This window comes from Erpetoichthys calabaricus, chromosome 2 (genome assembly GCF_900747795.2).
Source record: "Erpetoichthys calabaricus chromosome 2, fErpCal1.3, whole genome shotgun sequence".
Taxonomy (NCBI): Eukaryota; Metazoa; Chordata; class Cladistia; order Polypteriformes; family Polypteridae; genus Erpetoichthys; species Erpetoichthys calabaricus.
The window spans coordinates 1326945-1340528 of record NC_041395.2 but is presented as its reverse complement, the minus strand read 5'-3'; the positions used below and the strand labels follow the sequence as shown (position 1 = coordinate 1340528).

Genomic DNA, 13584 nt, shown 5'->3' with positions numbered 1-13584 from the left:
CTATTTATATATATATATATATATATATATATATATATATATATATATATATATATATATATATATATATATATATATATATACATATATATCTCTATCTATCTATCTATATATATACATCCCCGTGCTTTGCAGCGGCGAAGTAGTGCTTTTAAATTTTTATTAAGAAGAAAACCTTTTCAAATTGAGTGAAAATATACCAATAAAAATTAGTTAAGGATCTATTTTTTTGTGAAGCTGACTTCACACAGCCTCTCCGCTGTTTTATAAACGAACGTCATATAAGGTCTTCCTTTTTAGTTGCTTTGCCAACGGAAGCAGCCTTTTTATTTAATCCTGTTTTTACGATTGTTCTGTTTGTATATGACATTGTCAGTTCAGCACTCTGGTTGTAATATGAGCAAGCCGTGCAAGCTTACTGTTGAGAATGCAACGTATAGTTGTACAGGAGAAAAGCAATCTTGCCTCAAATCAATGGCAACCTTTTGTAGGTCTATGAAGTTAATTTAAACTTTAGGTTTACACGGTTCTTTGTTTCCGAAGTACCTGCACTCATGAATATGTCTGTATGCGTCAGTCGCTTCATATGTTCACGTGAGCCGCTCTCTTGTGTGATGTTGCGATGTCCACGGCTTTATTTAATGTTAGCTAAGACCCGGCACTTAAACGTTTCTTGCTACAGCAATTTTAACTCCGTTACAAAGTGAACCAAAGTCTCGTTTATACCTCGTGTCTTCTCATTAAACTTGTAAGTCGCGAATATGGTATTGCAAACGGCAGCGGGAGCATTTCTATAAACTTAATTTAAACTTACGGTTTACACCGTGCTTTGTTTCCGCAGTAGCTGCACTTATGAATATGCTTGTATGCGTCACTCGCTCACTTCTTATTGTTTCGCTGCCTTCTCAATTGTGTAATGAATGTTTTTTTCAGCGCTCTTTGGGGCTCTTCCTTGTTTTGTACGTACTGCGTTCACAGTCAGTTCACGTGATTACGTGGGGATCTGTTATTTTGTGAAGCTGACTTCACACAGCCTCTCCGCTGTTTTATAAACGAACGTCATATAAGGTCTTCCTTTTTCGTTGCTTTGCCAACGGAAGCAGCCTTTTTATTTAATCCTGTTTTTACGATTGTTCTGTTTGTATATCACATTGTCAGTTCAGCACTCCGGTTTTAATATGAGCAAGCCGTGCAAGCTTACTGTTGAGAATGCAACGTATAGTTGTACAGGAGAAAAGCAATCTTGCCTCAAATCAATGGCAACCTTTTGTAGGTCTATGAACTTAATTTAAAGTTTAGGTTTACACGGTTCTTTGTTTCCGAAGTACCTGCACTCATGAATATGTCTGTATGTGTCAGTCGCTTCATATGTTCACGTGAGCCGCTCTCTTGTGTGATGTTGCGATGTCCACGGCTTTATTTAATGTTAGCTAAGACCCGGCACTTAAACGTTTCTTGCTACAGCAATTTTAACTCTGTTACAAAGTGATCCAAAGTCTCGTTTATATCTCGTGTCTTCTCATTAAACTTGTAAGTCGCGAATATGGTATTGCAAACGGCAGCGGGAGCATTTCTATAAACTTAATTTAAACTTACGGTTTACACCGTGCTTTGTTTCCGCAGTAGCTGCACTTATGAATATGCTTGTATGCGTCACTCGCTCGCTTCTTATTGTTTCGCTGCCTTCTCAATTGTGTAATGAATGTTTTCTTCAGCGCTCTTTGGGGCTCTTCCTTGTTTTGTACGTACTGCATTCACAGTCAGTTCACGTGATTACGTGGGTGGCGTGATGACGCGATACGCAACTCCGCCTCCCACGGCCATGGAGGTGCACTCTATTACAGTATATGGACAAAAAAGAGGTCCCAGTTATGATCATTACGCTTTGAATTTCGAAATGAAACCTGCCTAACTTTTGTAAGTAAGCTGTAAGGAATGAGCCTGCCAAATTTCAGCCTTCCACCTACACGGGAAGTTGGAGAATTAGTGATGAGTGAGTCAGTCAGTCAGTGAGTGAGTGAGTGAATCAGTCAGTGAGGGCTTTGCCTTTTATTAGTATAGATAAATACTTCCATTAATTTTCCTGTAATGCATGTTGAGCTTACTGGCCTATAGTTGCTTGGATCTGCCCTGTCACTCCTTTTATATAATGGGATGATATTTGCCATTTTCCAGTCCTTCGGAATCTACAAATATTTGTCAAGGGTTTATATCTGTACTCACTAGCCTCCTTAAGAACTTGAGGATAAATATTATCTGGTCCTGGTGATTTGTTTGATTTCATCTTATTTAATCTCAGCAGCACTTCTCCCTCTACAATTTCCAAATCCCTCAGTACCTCCTTAGTAGTCCCTGTTACTACTCTGATGTTATCCACTTGCTCACTTGTGAACACCTCAGAACAATGTAAGTTTAGGGCATCCGCTATTTCACTGTCTGTATCTTTTAATTCTCCTTTACTATTTCTGATGCACTTCACCTCCTCCTTGACTGTTCTTTTACTACTAAAGAATCTCTTAGGGTCATCTCTCGCCTTATCTGCTATATTCCTCTCCAACTGTCTTTTAGCCTCGCTGATATCCTTCTTAATGGTTGCCCTCATGTTCTCATACGCTCTACGATTCACTTTGCAGTCATTAGTCTTATATGTCTTATAAAGCAGTTTTTTCCTTTGCAACTTCTTTTTTAAATTTTTATTAATCCACCGTGGAGTTTTTTTTAGTTTCCTATTAATTCCAAATTTAGGTCTGTATCTGTCCTGCATTACATGTAAAACATTTTTAAACCTGTTCCACTGCTCCTCGACTGTCTCCACACTTAAAAGCTTATCCCAGTGTATCCTACTTAGACTTTCTTGCAACTGCACAAAATTAGCCTTCCAAAGTTCAACTTAACAATTTTAGTGTCTGTGTATGTGAAGCTGTCCAGTCTTGTTGTTTACAGGACATCTGCTGATCTCTTAATTATCTTCTCATCTCCTAGGATATTTTGTGTATGACATTAACCTTCTCCTGGTACATCCTTGTCTTTTATTTAATTAATTGTTTCAGTATCTCTCCTCATGACATGTTTAAAACAAATGCTTATATATTTCAGTGTACTCTGCAAACCAAAATCCTTAATTTTGTCACTTTCACTATTGTTACATCACTTTATGTTAATGATTCAAAATGTACTGACTTAACAGAACTTCATAGTAATATTAATATTAAATCATATATCAAAGGAACTAAAATATATCACTAGTGGGTTTTTTGGAGACATTTCAAAATTCCTCTTTCACTTTTTGGAGAACTTTATTGTTGTCATCACTATCACGGCTAATATTCAGTGTAATAGTTGCACCAGCTGCCTCAATGGCTGATCCTTTTGTTTTGTTTGTTGCATACACTGCTGACATATTGAAACTGAAGAGGCCTTATTTGAACCCCAGGCACTGTCGTCGTCTGTGTGAAGTTTGAGTGTTCTCCACATGTACAAATGGGCTTTCCTTTTACTTCTACAGAGACGTGCAAACAACATTAAACAGAAGGGTTGTCAGGTTGCACCTTCTGTAGTCTTATTACAAATACTGTTTTTATGTTTAATTTCTTTCCATCTGAGACCTTTATTGTGGTTTTAATGAAAGTCATGTGGTGTAACTGAATACATCTTTAATTTTGTGAAATGAACAGCCTCGACACAAACAAAAAGGTTTGGGGCGGCCACCCATACAGTATATTGTCCCTGGCTGCAAAACAGCTTTGAAAGAGCACTCATGTGCATGGATTTGAGTCCTGAACTGAACTGATGGTGGCTTTATAAGGCAGAAGTGACATCATTTGGCCAGAACTGGAAGTGACGTCAGTCTGGGTGAACCGGAAGTGATGTTGAATCAGGCAGGTTTTCCCATATTTGGCCTGCAGAGATACCAGAGGTAGGTTTAGTGCACCCCGCCACCCCCTGGCCTGGTGGGTAATTACCTCCACTTGGTCCACTCGCTCCCTCCTAGTCGCAAGTGTGTGACACGTGGTAGCATCAGACTGACGAAGCTGCTTGGATGAGCAGTGAAACGTATCTACCTAACAAGAAAGAAGTCCAGTTGCCATGACTTAACTACCAGATAATTTCACCTGGATGACTGAGAATCTTCACAGACATAAGTGTAGAATGCAGCTCATGTTCTGCTCGATACCAAAGAAGCAGGCCTTATCTTGTGCTGGACTTAAATGGTTCCAAAAGACAGATGGGCAGGTTAAATAAGTACTTGTTGAAAGTGTGTGCAGTTGTCACAAAAGAATCAATAAAGTACACAAAAACAAAACGGCAGCAGTCGACATGAAGGGCATCAAAAACATGTTGGGAAAGGGGGCTAAAGTGTAAATAACACAAATCATTACACTTTTATGTTATTGACTTTTGTAATTATGTTAGGCTGGTCACTTTATTTCAGGAACCTGTGAGGCTGGCACCTTAAACTGAGTGCTGCTCTGTCTTTGCATGGACTGCTGCAGAAAGGGAGTTTTCCACGAATGATCAATTTAGATAAATGGGGAAAAAGAAAGTCTGCTAATGCAGCCCGTTTGGTACAAGATTTCTGAAATGTCACGGCTCTTGTGTGTGTTTTTATGACAGTCTTCTCCCCTCTCCAGATTCATGCATAATGTCTCCCATCTCCACTTAGAATTCTACTTCTTCTTTTTTGGCTGCTCCCGTTAGGGGTTGCCACAGTGGATCATCAGATGTCTTCCACTGTTAAGAGTTTGAAGTCAGCATGTAGCTGATTATCCATCCAACTATCCATCTTTCAAACCTACTTATTCAGAGCGAGGTCTCAGGGAAGCTCCTGCCTATCCCAGCAATCATTAGGTGCAAAGATGGAAGAAACCCTGAAATGGGTAGAAGGAGAACATGCTGTTCTTTTGCATTGGCTTTAATGTTACATTCTAGCTTTCTGAGGTTCCCTCAGTCCATTCAGATGAAGCCCAAACAGTGGTTCCTGTGCCATCCCCCTAAGCCCCCCTCCAGCTGACTGTGAAGTGTTATTACTGCACTCTGAAGTGAGTGGGATCCACCAGAACTCCTCCACCTCCAGTTGCAGTTTCAGAAGTCAAGGAGGAGATTTTTATAGTTATATCAATGTCTGTTGGAGACTTTGCTCTTGAGGAGATACATTTCAGAAAACCGTGAGAGACTGTGCTGTTTTAGCAGGCGATCACCGAAGAATATCACAAGCATTTGAAACAGCCTGTCTTCAGTTTTTTTATTTATTTATTTTGTATTTCATATTTCTCTAAACGATTGAATGTGTGTCACTTGGGTGAGAAATACCAACTTGAGCTTTTACTCCAAATATGTATCATGGTGGGATGCCACAGATAAAATCTTAAAATACTTCCTAAATTGGTTCCACATTCTGAGTAAGTGAAACACAATTGGGTTGTTAGTATATTGGCGATGACTTGAACTTATTGAGGTACAAAGCAAGAATTATAATGAAGTGCTGCAGGATTTGAATTCTTTGCAGACCAAGCCTGTGTATGTTCATCTATCTGTGTCAATGTCCAAGTTTTTATAGTTTGTATGTCTGCTGCCCAGAAATAAAATTGAAAGTGAGGTAGAGCCATGCCACCTTCCGCCTTAGGTCATTGTAGGGTCGTCCTTTAGATAAGTAGACGTTTTGAATTCCAAATAAATGGGGTTATAGTTAAATCTAATTTCTTAAAAATGATTTATTGATGCATATTGGAATGTTTTGAAATAGAAAAAGATGCTTAGGAAGGATAGTCATCTTAACAATGTTAATTCTTCCGGCTAAAGTGAGATGAAGGGTTGACCATCTATGCAAGTCTTGTTTATAAAGAGTGTGATAGACGACCGGCAGCTCAACCCAGCCGGGACGCCACCAGAGTGGAAGGATGGGGGAAGGCAACCTCTTTGGGACACTACTTCCCCCAAGACGCTAGATGGCAGCTCCCCTGGAGTGTAGCAGTGCCCCAGATTCCCACATGGCATCCTGGGACTTGGAGTTCGGGTTCTCAGCCCTGTTGGGTGTCGTGGGTGCCGACAGGGGGAGCTGTCGAAGGACCCGGGGAATCAGGCTTTCCCGGTAGCCTGGAAGTATTAGTGGATCATGAAGACGGAAGTCCCAAAGTACTTCTGGGCTGATTAAAAGAGCTTGGCTTCTCCAGCTGACCTGGAAGTGCTGTCAAGTCATGTGGGTGGAAGAACGAGAACACTTCCACGTCAAGGACTATTTAAAGGACTGTTGTGAACCCAGCAGGCAAGCTGGAGTCAGGAGGCGTAGGACAGAGCTTGCTGGGAGGTGTGGAGGAGATAGAGATAGAGAAAATTGTATTGATTGTTGTATTTACTTGCCTGTGTTATTGTGGCTGTGGTGCTTAGGGCACTATTTATAAAAGAAAAAGTATTAAAATACTTCTTAGTACTTTTACCCTGTGTCCTGAACATCTGTCTGTTGGGGATAAGGGGCAACAGCGACCCCTAGTGTCCACAAGAGCTTTTTGTTTTCTTGTGATGTTTACCCCTAGGTATTTAAACTGATCTGCGTTGACAAAAGAGAAGGTGTCCAATCTAATACTGTGCGCTTGAGAATTCACTGGAAAGAGCACACTTTTAGTCAAATACATTCTGTGACCAGAAATCTTTTGGAATTCTGTTAGTGCTGTTAGGACTGCAGGCACAGTATTTTGTGGGTCTAATATATACAGTACCATATCATCTGCATATATAGAACTTATCTGTTCAGGTCCTTCTCTGATAATCCCCTTTATTTCATAAGCATTTCAACAGTGAACTGCCAGTGGCTCAATGGCAATTGCAAAAAGCAGTGGTGACAGGGGGCATTCTAGTCTAGTACAACATTCTAGTTTAAAGTAGTCTGATTTAATGTTGTTAATACAAACTGAAGCTTCTGGAATGTTATAGTGAAAAGGTACTTTTATTCAATCATATCAAATGCTTTTTCTCCATCCAACGATAATAACATCTCCAAGGTGTTTGACTTTGTGGGTGAATATATTACATTAAACAGACGTCAAAGATTGGAAGCTAAGTGTCTCCCTTTAATAAATCCAGTTTGGTCTTGTGATATTACCGAAGGCAGCACTTTCTCTATCCTTCTAGCTAGGAGTTTGGAGAGTATCTTAACATCATTATTGAGAAGTGAAATTGGTCTGTATGACGCAGATTTTAGTAAGTCCTTATTTTGCTTTGGAAAGAAGGTAATTAATGCTTGGTGAAAAGTTTAAGGTAGTAATGTTTTTGTCTCTAGCTTTTGTAAATGTTGCTTATAAAAGGGATGTGATAAGTTGTGGTCAGCTGCAAACTGTTTGACTCTCTTTGAAGTGTTAGATATCATCGCCTCTGTGGCTAGAGACCTTTCTGGGTCTGGATTTAAAACACAATTAAAGTCCCCAGCCATTATAATTCTATGAGTGTTCACATTGGGATTGGATGCAAATACGGTTTGGATGAAGTCCCTATCATCCATATTGGGTGCATAGATGTTTATCAAAATCACTTTACAGTTAAATTACCTATGACATTGGAACACTCTGGACAAGAATAGGCCATTCAGCCCAACAAAGCTCGCCAGTCCTATCTACTTGTTTCTTCCAAAAAAACATCAGGTCGAGTTTTGAAAGTCCCTAAAGTCCTACTGTCTACCATAATACTTTTGCAGCTTATTCCAAGTGTCTATCGCTCTTTGTGTAAAGAAAAACTTCCTAATGTTTGATCAAAATTTACACTTAAGTTTCCAACTGTGTCCACCTGTTCTTGATGAACTTATTTTAAAATAACAGTCTCGATCCACTGGACTAATTCTCTTCATAATTTTAAACATTTCAATCATGTCACCTCTTAATCTTCTTTTGCTTAAACTGTATAGGCTGAACTCTTTTAATCTTTCCTCATAATTCAACCCCTGTAGCCCTGAATCAGCCTAGTCGCTCTTCTCTGGACATTTTCTAGAGCTGCTATGTCCTTTTTGTAGCCTGAAGACCAAAACTGCACAGAGGACACCAGATGAGGCTAAACCATTGCATTATAAAGGTTGAGCAGAACTTCCTGTGAATTATACTCCACATGTGCTATTTAACCTGACATTCTGTTTGCCATCTTAATGGCTTCTGAACACTGTCTGGAAGTTGATAGTTTAGAGTCCACTATGACTCCTAAATCCTTCTCATAAGGTGTACTCTTGATTTTCCGACCGTCCATTGTGTATTCAAACTTAACATTATGTAATACTTTACATTTTCTGACATTAAATTTCATCTGCCACAAATCTGCCCAAGCCTGTATGCTATCCAAAGTCCTTCTGTGATGATATAACGAATTCCAAATTGTCTGCTAATCCACATATCTTGGTATCATCTGCAAACTTAACCAGCTTGTTACTTATATTCCTATCTAAATTATTTATATATATTAAAAATAGCAGCAGCCCTAGCACTGACCCCTGCTGGACACCACTCTTAAAACTGGCCAATTCTGATGAGGTTCCTCGCACCATCACCCTCTGCTTCTTTTGTCTGAGCCAATTCTGCACCCATCTAAAAACATCTCCCTGAACTCCCAATTATTTTAATTTGATGCTCAGCCTCTCATGTGGCACCTTAACAAATGCTTTTTGAAAGTCAAGATAAATAATATCATATGCTCATCTTTGATCATATTCTTTTGTTGCCTCCTCATAGACATGACAGTCACATATCTCCCTTCAGGATCAGAAACTACATCAGATACTACAAATGAGATTGTTGTATGTATAAGAACCCCATGTGGAAGAAAATTTAGTACATACAGGCACCCCCCATCCCCCCCCAACAGGAATGCCCTGATTTAAGCAATAAAACACAGGCAGGAGAAAGCGTCAATCGTTATTCTTTATCTAAATCTTCGAAGAGGTAACAAGTGTATTACATGTTAGCCACATGCTAGTCACATTGCTACAAAGGAAAAAATGTCCTCAGCATTATATTTATAAAATTCATTGATTAGGTCACTTTTCTTTAAAATGAATTCATTACAAATTCAGAAAACTTTTAACATGAATGGTTACACCTATTCGCTAACAGGACATGGCAGATTTTGATTGATAGTCCTGTTTGTTTAGGATGTACGTGACTTTTTAAATGTACGTTTTTTTATTTTTTTTTTTTTGGGAGCTGTGAGAAAACTTAGGAAAAGAAAGAATAGAACAATGGTATATATATATGTATAAATATATTATGGTCCAGCTTGGTACAAAACAGGAAACACATTTTATCATAGTGAATAAAAATAATAGCGTCAGCTTTTAGGCATAAGCTACAGAAGGATATGAGACTCAGACACATGCCAGGTGCACACATAGAGCAGGATTCAAATTGAACTCTTACACTCCTCCTTTTGAACCGAAACGCTTCACTTTTCTTACATGTCATCAATATCAGTAATATGAAAAAAAAAGCTTCAGAATCATTAAGATCATTCAGAGAAGGGGCAGTTGGATTTGTAGGGGAGACTCAAAGGACCATATTATTCATCATAGTGTTGGACATCATTATTGACAACACATTACTAAGGATAGGGAGACAGCAATTTGTTCTTAAAAGCAGTACCGTTCTATTCATCACCAAGTATTGTTAGTCCAGGTGGGATGTTTAATTGCCATGGCCAGTTCTTCCTTCGCGCCATGCACTGGGTCGAATTCAGACCACAGTCACAGCATACAAGTCCATAGGATGGTGCATGTCATGCATACAATGATTACTGCCTTTATCTTCATGTTAACCTTCCCAAACAGATCTTCTTACAGTGGGACAGGTGAATCCAGGAATTGGTGTCTTTAACCTTTACAACATGAGGGGTAACCAGAAGGACTTGGTGCAGACCTCACCAGCAGGGTTGGTGTCAGTGCTTTCGCCGAATATCTCAGATCAGAACCCAATCGCCAAGGTGGATTCTCTCATCTGTAGCCTTGATGGAGGGTGCCACACCCCAGGACTCTTTTAGTAGGGAGTGCATGCCTTTCAGTGTTCTTTGGAAACCTTCAGTCCTTTTCCTGTTTTGTTTCATGCACACCACACACTTCTGACAGTACGCTGCAGCATAAAGCGAGAACTCTGCCTCAGTTGCGCGACACTGCTCCCCGCTGATAGAGGTTTTATCAATAAGGTGTCGGCCTTTCTACCTGCCGAGGGAATACAGTTGCGTGCTGGTGGTTGCTGTCTACCTCCCGCCTAGCACAAATGCTAACCAGGCGCTAGCAGAACTTTATGAGATCATCAGCAAACTGCAAACGACGCACCCCGAGGCATTTTTCATTATTGCTGGAGACTTCAATCATGCCAACTTGAAGTCATTCCTCCCAAAATTCTTCCAGAATGTGAACTTTGCTACTAGAGGAGGAAGCTGTCTGGACAATGTTTACACGAGCGCTCCTGACGCCTACAAGGCCCTACCCCACCCCCACCTCAGTTGTTCAGATCATATCAGCATTTTTATGGTCCCTGCATACAAGTCCTTGCTGAAGTGCACTAAACCAGCCCACAAGAACATCAGAGTGTGGAAGGATGGTGCGGTTTCAGCTCTCAAAGACTGCTTCAAATTGACAGACTGGGACATTTTCAGAGAGGCTGCTATGAATGGTGAATCCATCAATCTGGAGGAGTACACAGACTCTGTGCCTGGCTACATCTCCAAATGCATAGAGGACGTTACTGTTACCAAGGATGTTACCACAAGAGCCAACCAAAAGCCCTGGATGACAAGAGAAGTGCACAAGCTGCTCAAGATCAGAAATGCAGCCTTCAGATCTGGAGACAAGGCCGTCCTCAGGATGACCAGAGCCAACCTGTCTTGCGCTATAAGGAGAGCTAAGTGGGCATACGCGCAGAGGATAACAAACAATTCAGCAGCACCAGAGTACACACGTCATATGTGGCAGGGCATTCAGATAATTACAAACTACAAGCCCAACCTACACAGCAGCGATGGTGATGCCTCCCTTCCGGATGAGCTGAACAACTTCTTTGCACGGTTTGAGGCGCAGAACAAAGAGCCTGCGATAAAAGCAACACCTCCCTCCACTGACCAGGTACTCTGTCTCTCCATAACTGACGTGAAGAGGACTCTATCCAGAGTCAATCCATGCAAGGCTGCAGGACCTGACAACATACCTGGTCGTGTGCTCAAAGAATGTGCCAGTGAACTGGCTGGTGTACTCACAGACATCTTCAACACATCTCTGAGCCAGTCGTCAGTCCCGTCATGCTTCAAGTCGACCAGCATCATACCAGTGCTGAAGAAGTCATCAGTGACATGCCTGAATGACTACCGACCAGTTGCACTCACGCCAATCATAATGAAGTGCTTTGAAAGGTTAGTCATGTCACACATAAAGACTCCCTTGACCCTGTTCAGTTGGCATACCGCTCAAACAGGTCAACTGAGGATGCCATATGCTCTGCCCTTCACCTCTCCCTGACACATCTGGATAAAAAAGACATATATGTCAGGATGCTATTCATAAACTTTAGCTCCGCCTTCAACACAATCATCCCTACAAAGCTAGTTGTAAAACTGAGCAGGTTGGGCCTGAACACCACCCTCTGCAATTGGATCCTGGACTTCTTGACAGAGAGGCCCCAGTCAGTTCGGATGGGCTGCAACACTTCCAGCAACATCACACTGAGCACTGGAGCACCACAGGACTGCGTGCTTAGTGCACTGCTGTTCACCCTGTTCACTCATGACTGCACAGCCACGCACAACTCCAACCACATCATCAAGTTTGCGGATGATACAACGGTGCTGGACTGATAAGCAGGGATGATGAAAGAACATATAGAGATGAGGTGGAACGGTTGTCCGCATGGTGTGAAGACAACAATCTATCTCTCAATGTCGACAAGACAAAAGAGATAATCGTGGACTTCAGAAAATCATGTCCTGCCCACATCCCACTCAGCATCAACGGTTTAGATGTGGAGACTGTTAGAAGTACCAAATTCCTCTGTGTGCACATAACTGAGGAACTTACGTGGACACATAACACCTCATCACTAATCAAGAAAGCCGAGCAGAGACTACACTTCCTGAGGCGGCTGAAGAGAGCAAGTCCTCCCTCTTCCATCCTCACCATGTTCTACAGAGGCACCATTGAGAGTGTTCTGACCAGCTGCATCACTGTCTGGTATGGCAACTGCAACATATCTGACCGCAAGCACCTGCAAAGGATAGTGAAGACAGCAGAGAACATTATTGGGGTGCCTCTCCCTTCACTACAGGACATATTTTACAAACACAGTGTCTGCAAGGCCAGCAGCATTGTGCAGGACCCCTTACACCCCTCACATGGACTTTTCACACTTCTGCCATCCAAGAGAAGATACTGCAGCATCAGAGCCAGATCTTCCAGGCTGCAGGAGAGTTTTTACCCCCAAGCTGTTAGACTCCTTAACACCAGGCTGCCCCCTGGGACCTTCTACACGGCCTCAACCACCTCTAAAAACAGAACTTTTATACATGTGAGCCACTGACCTGTAAAGATGAGTGTGCATGGAGACAAGAACTGAAAATCTCATACTGACCTTTAAGGATTTTGACACTCTTGTTATCCTTCTGCTGTGAAACATTCTGACCGGTCATTGTTTACACGTCTTAAACAACTATTATCATACACTGATCATTTCTGTATTATCTATATCTATTATTATTTATTATATTACATATCTTACACATCGATATTGCTGCTACTTCTTTGTCTTGTCTTTGCACAATGTCTTGTCTTGTTTGTGTTTTAATTTTAATTTAAATTTTAATTTTAAATTTAATTCTATTTTTAAATTATTATTTGCATGTCATGTTTTTACACTGTGGACCCTGAGCTTCGCAATTTCGTCTATCTGTATACTTGTATATGGTTGAGATGACAATAAAGTTCACTTTGACTTTGACTTTGATGTTGTTTAATACACTGCAGTCACAAAAACTTCTTCAACATAATGGAAAACATACTCAAAGGCAGTTAAACTGTTGTAATTTAAAGCACCCACACATCTCACTCCACACAGAAAGCAGATACTGTAAGCCCAAGCATTCATTTGCTGTTGTTGAGCGGCAGTGCTAATCACTGCGTCACCATACTTCCCTATCTTAACAGTAGTTTTGCACTCATCCAAGCTCAATATATATTCAATATTTCTCAAAAGCATCACAACACACACCAATAATATTTTAATTCTTGAAAGAAATTGTCTCTGTTGTATTTTATTACTTTTAAAAGAACACTTTTCCTTAGAACGTGATCAGGGTTCGAAGGAAAGATGTTTCATACATGTACAAGTAGTTTTATGAGCAAAATTGGAGACATTTCCATTTACCAAATATCACACACAGTCAAAACTCATTGTACCCCGAATTAATCCAGAGCTCTAGAGACTGATTTCAGAGATTTCTAAATTTTGTGTGCACATTTCAGCCAATTACAGTGGAACCTCGGTTCATGAATGTCTCGGTACACGTACAACTCGGTTTACGACCAAAAAGTTCGCCAAACGTTTGCCTCGGTTCACGACCACACACTCGGTATAC

General features: G+C 40.7%; 1 protein-coding gene across 1 annotated transcript in view; it reads left to right on the top strand.

The window, feature by feature from the left end:
• Window positions 1–13584, top strand: part of LOC114643014 (uncharacterized) — a gene marked incomplete at its 3' end in the record, with an annotated part of 1911439 nt that overhangs the window by 581356 nt on the left and 1316499 nt on the right. The gene's annotated exons all lie outside the window — the stretch shown is intronic.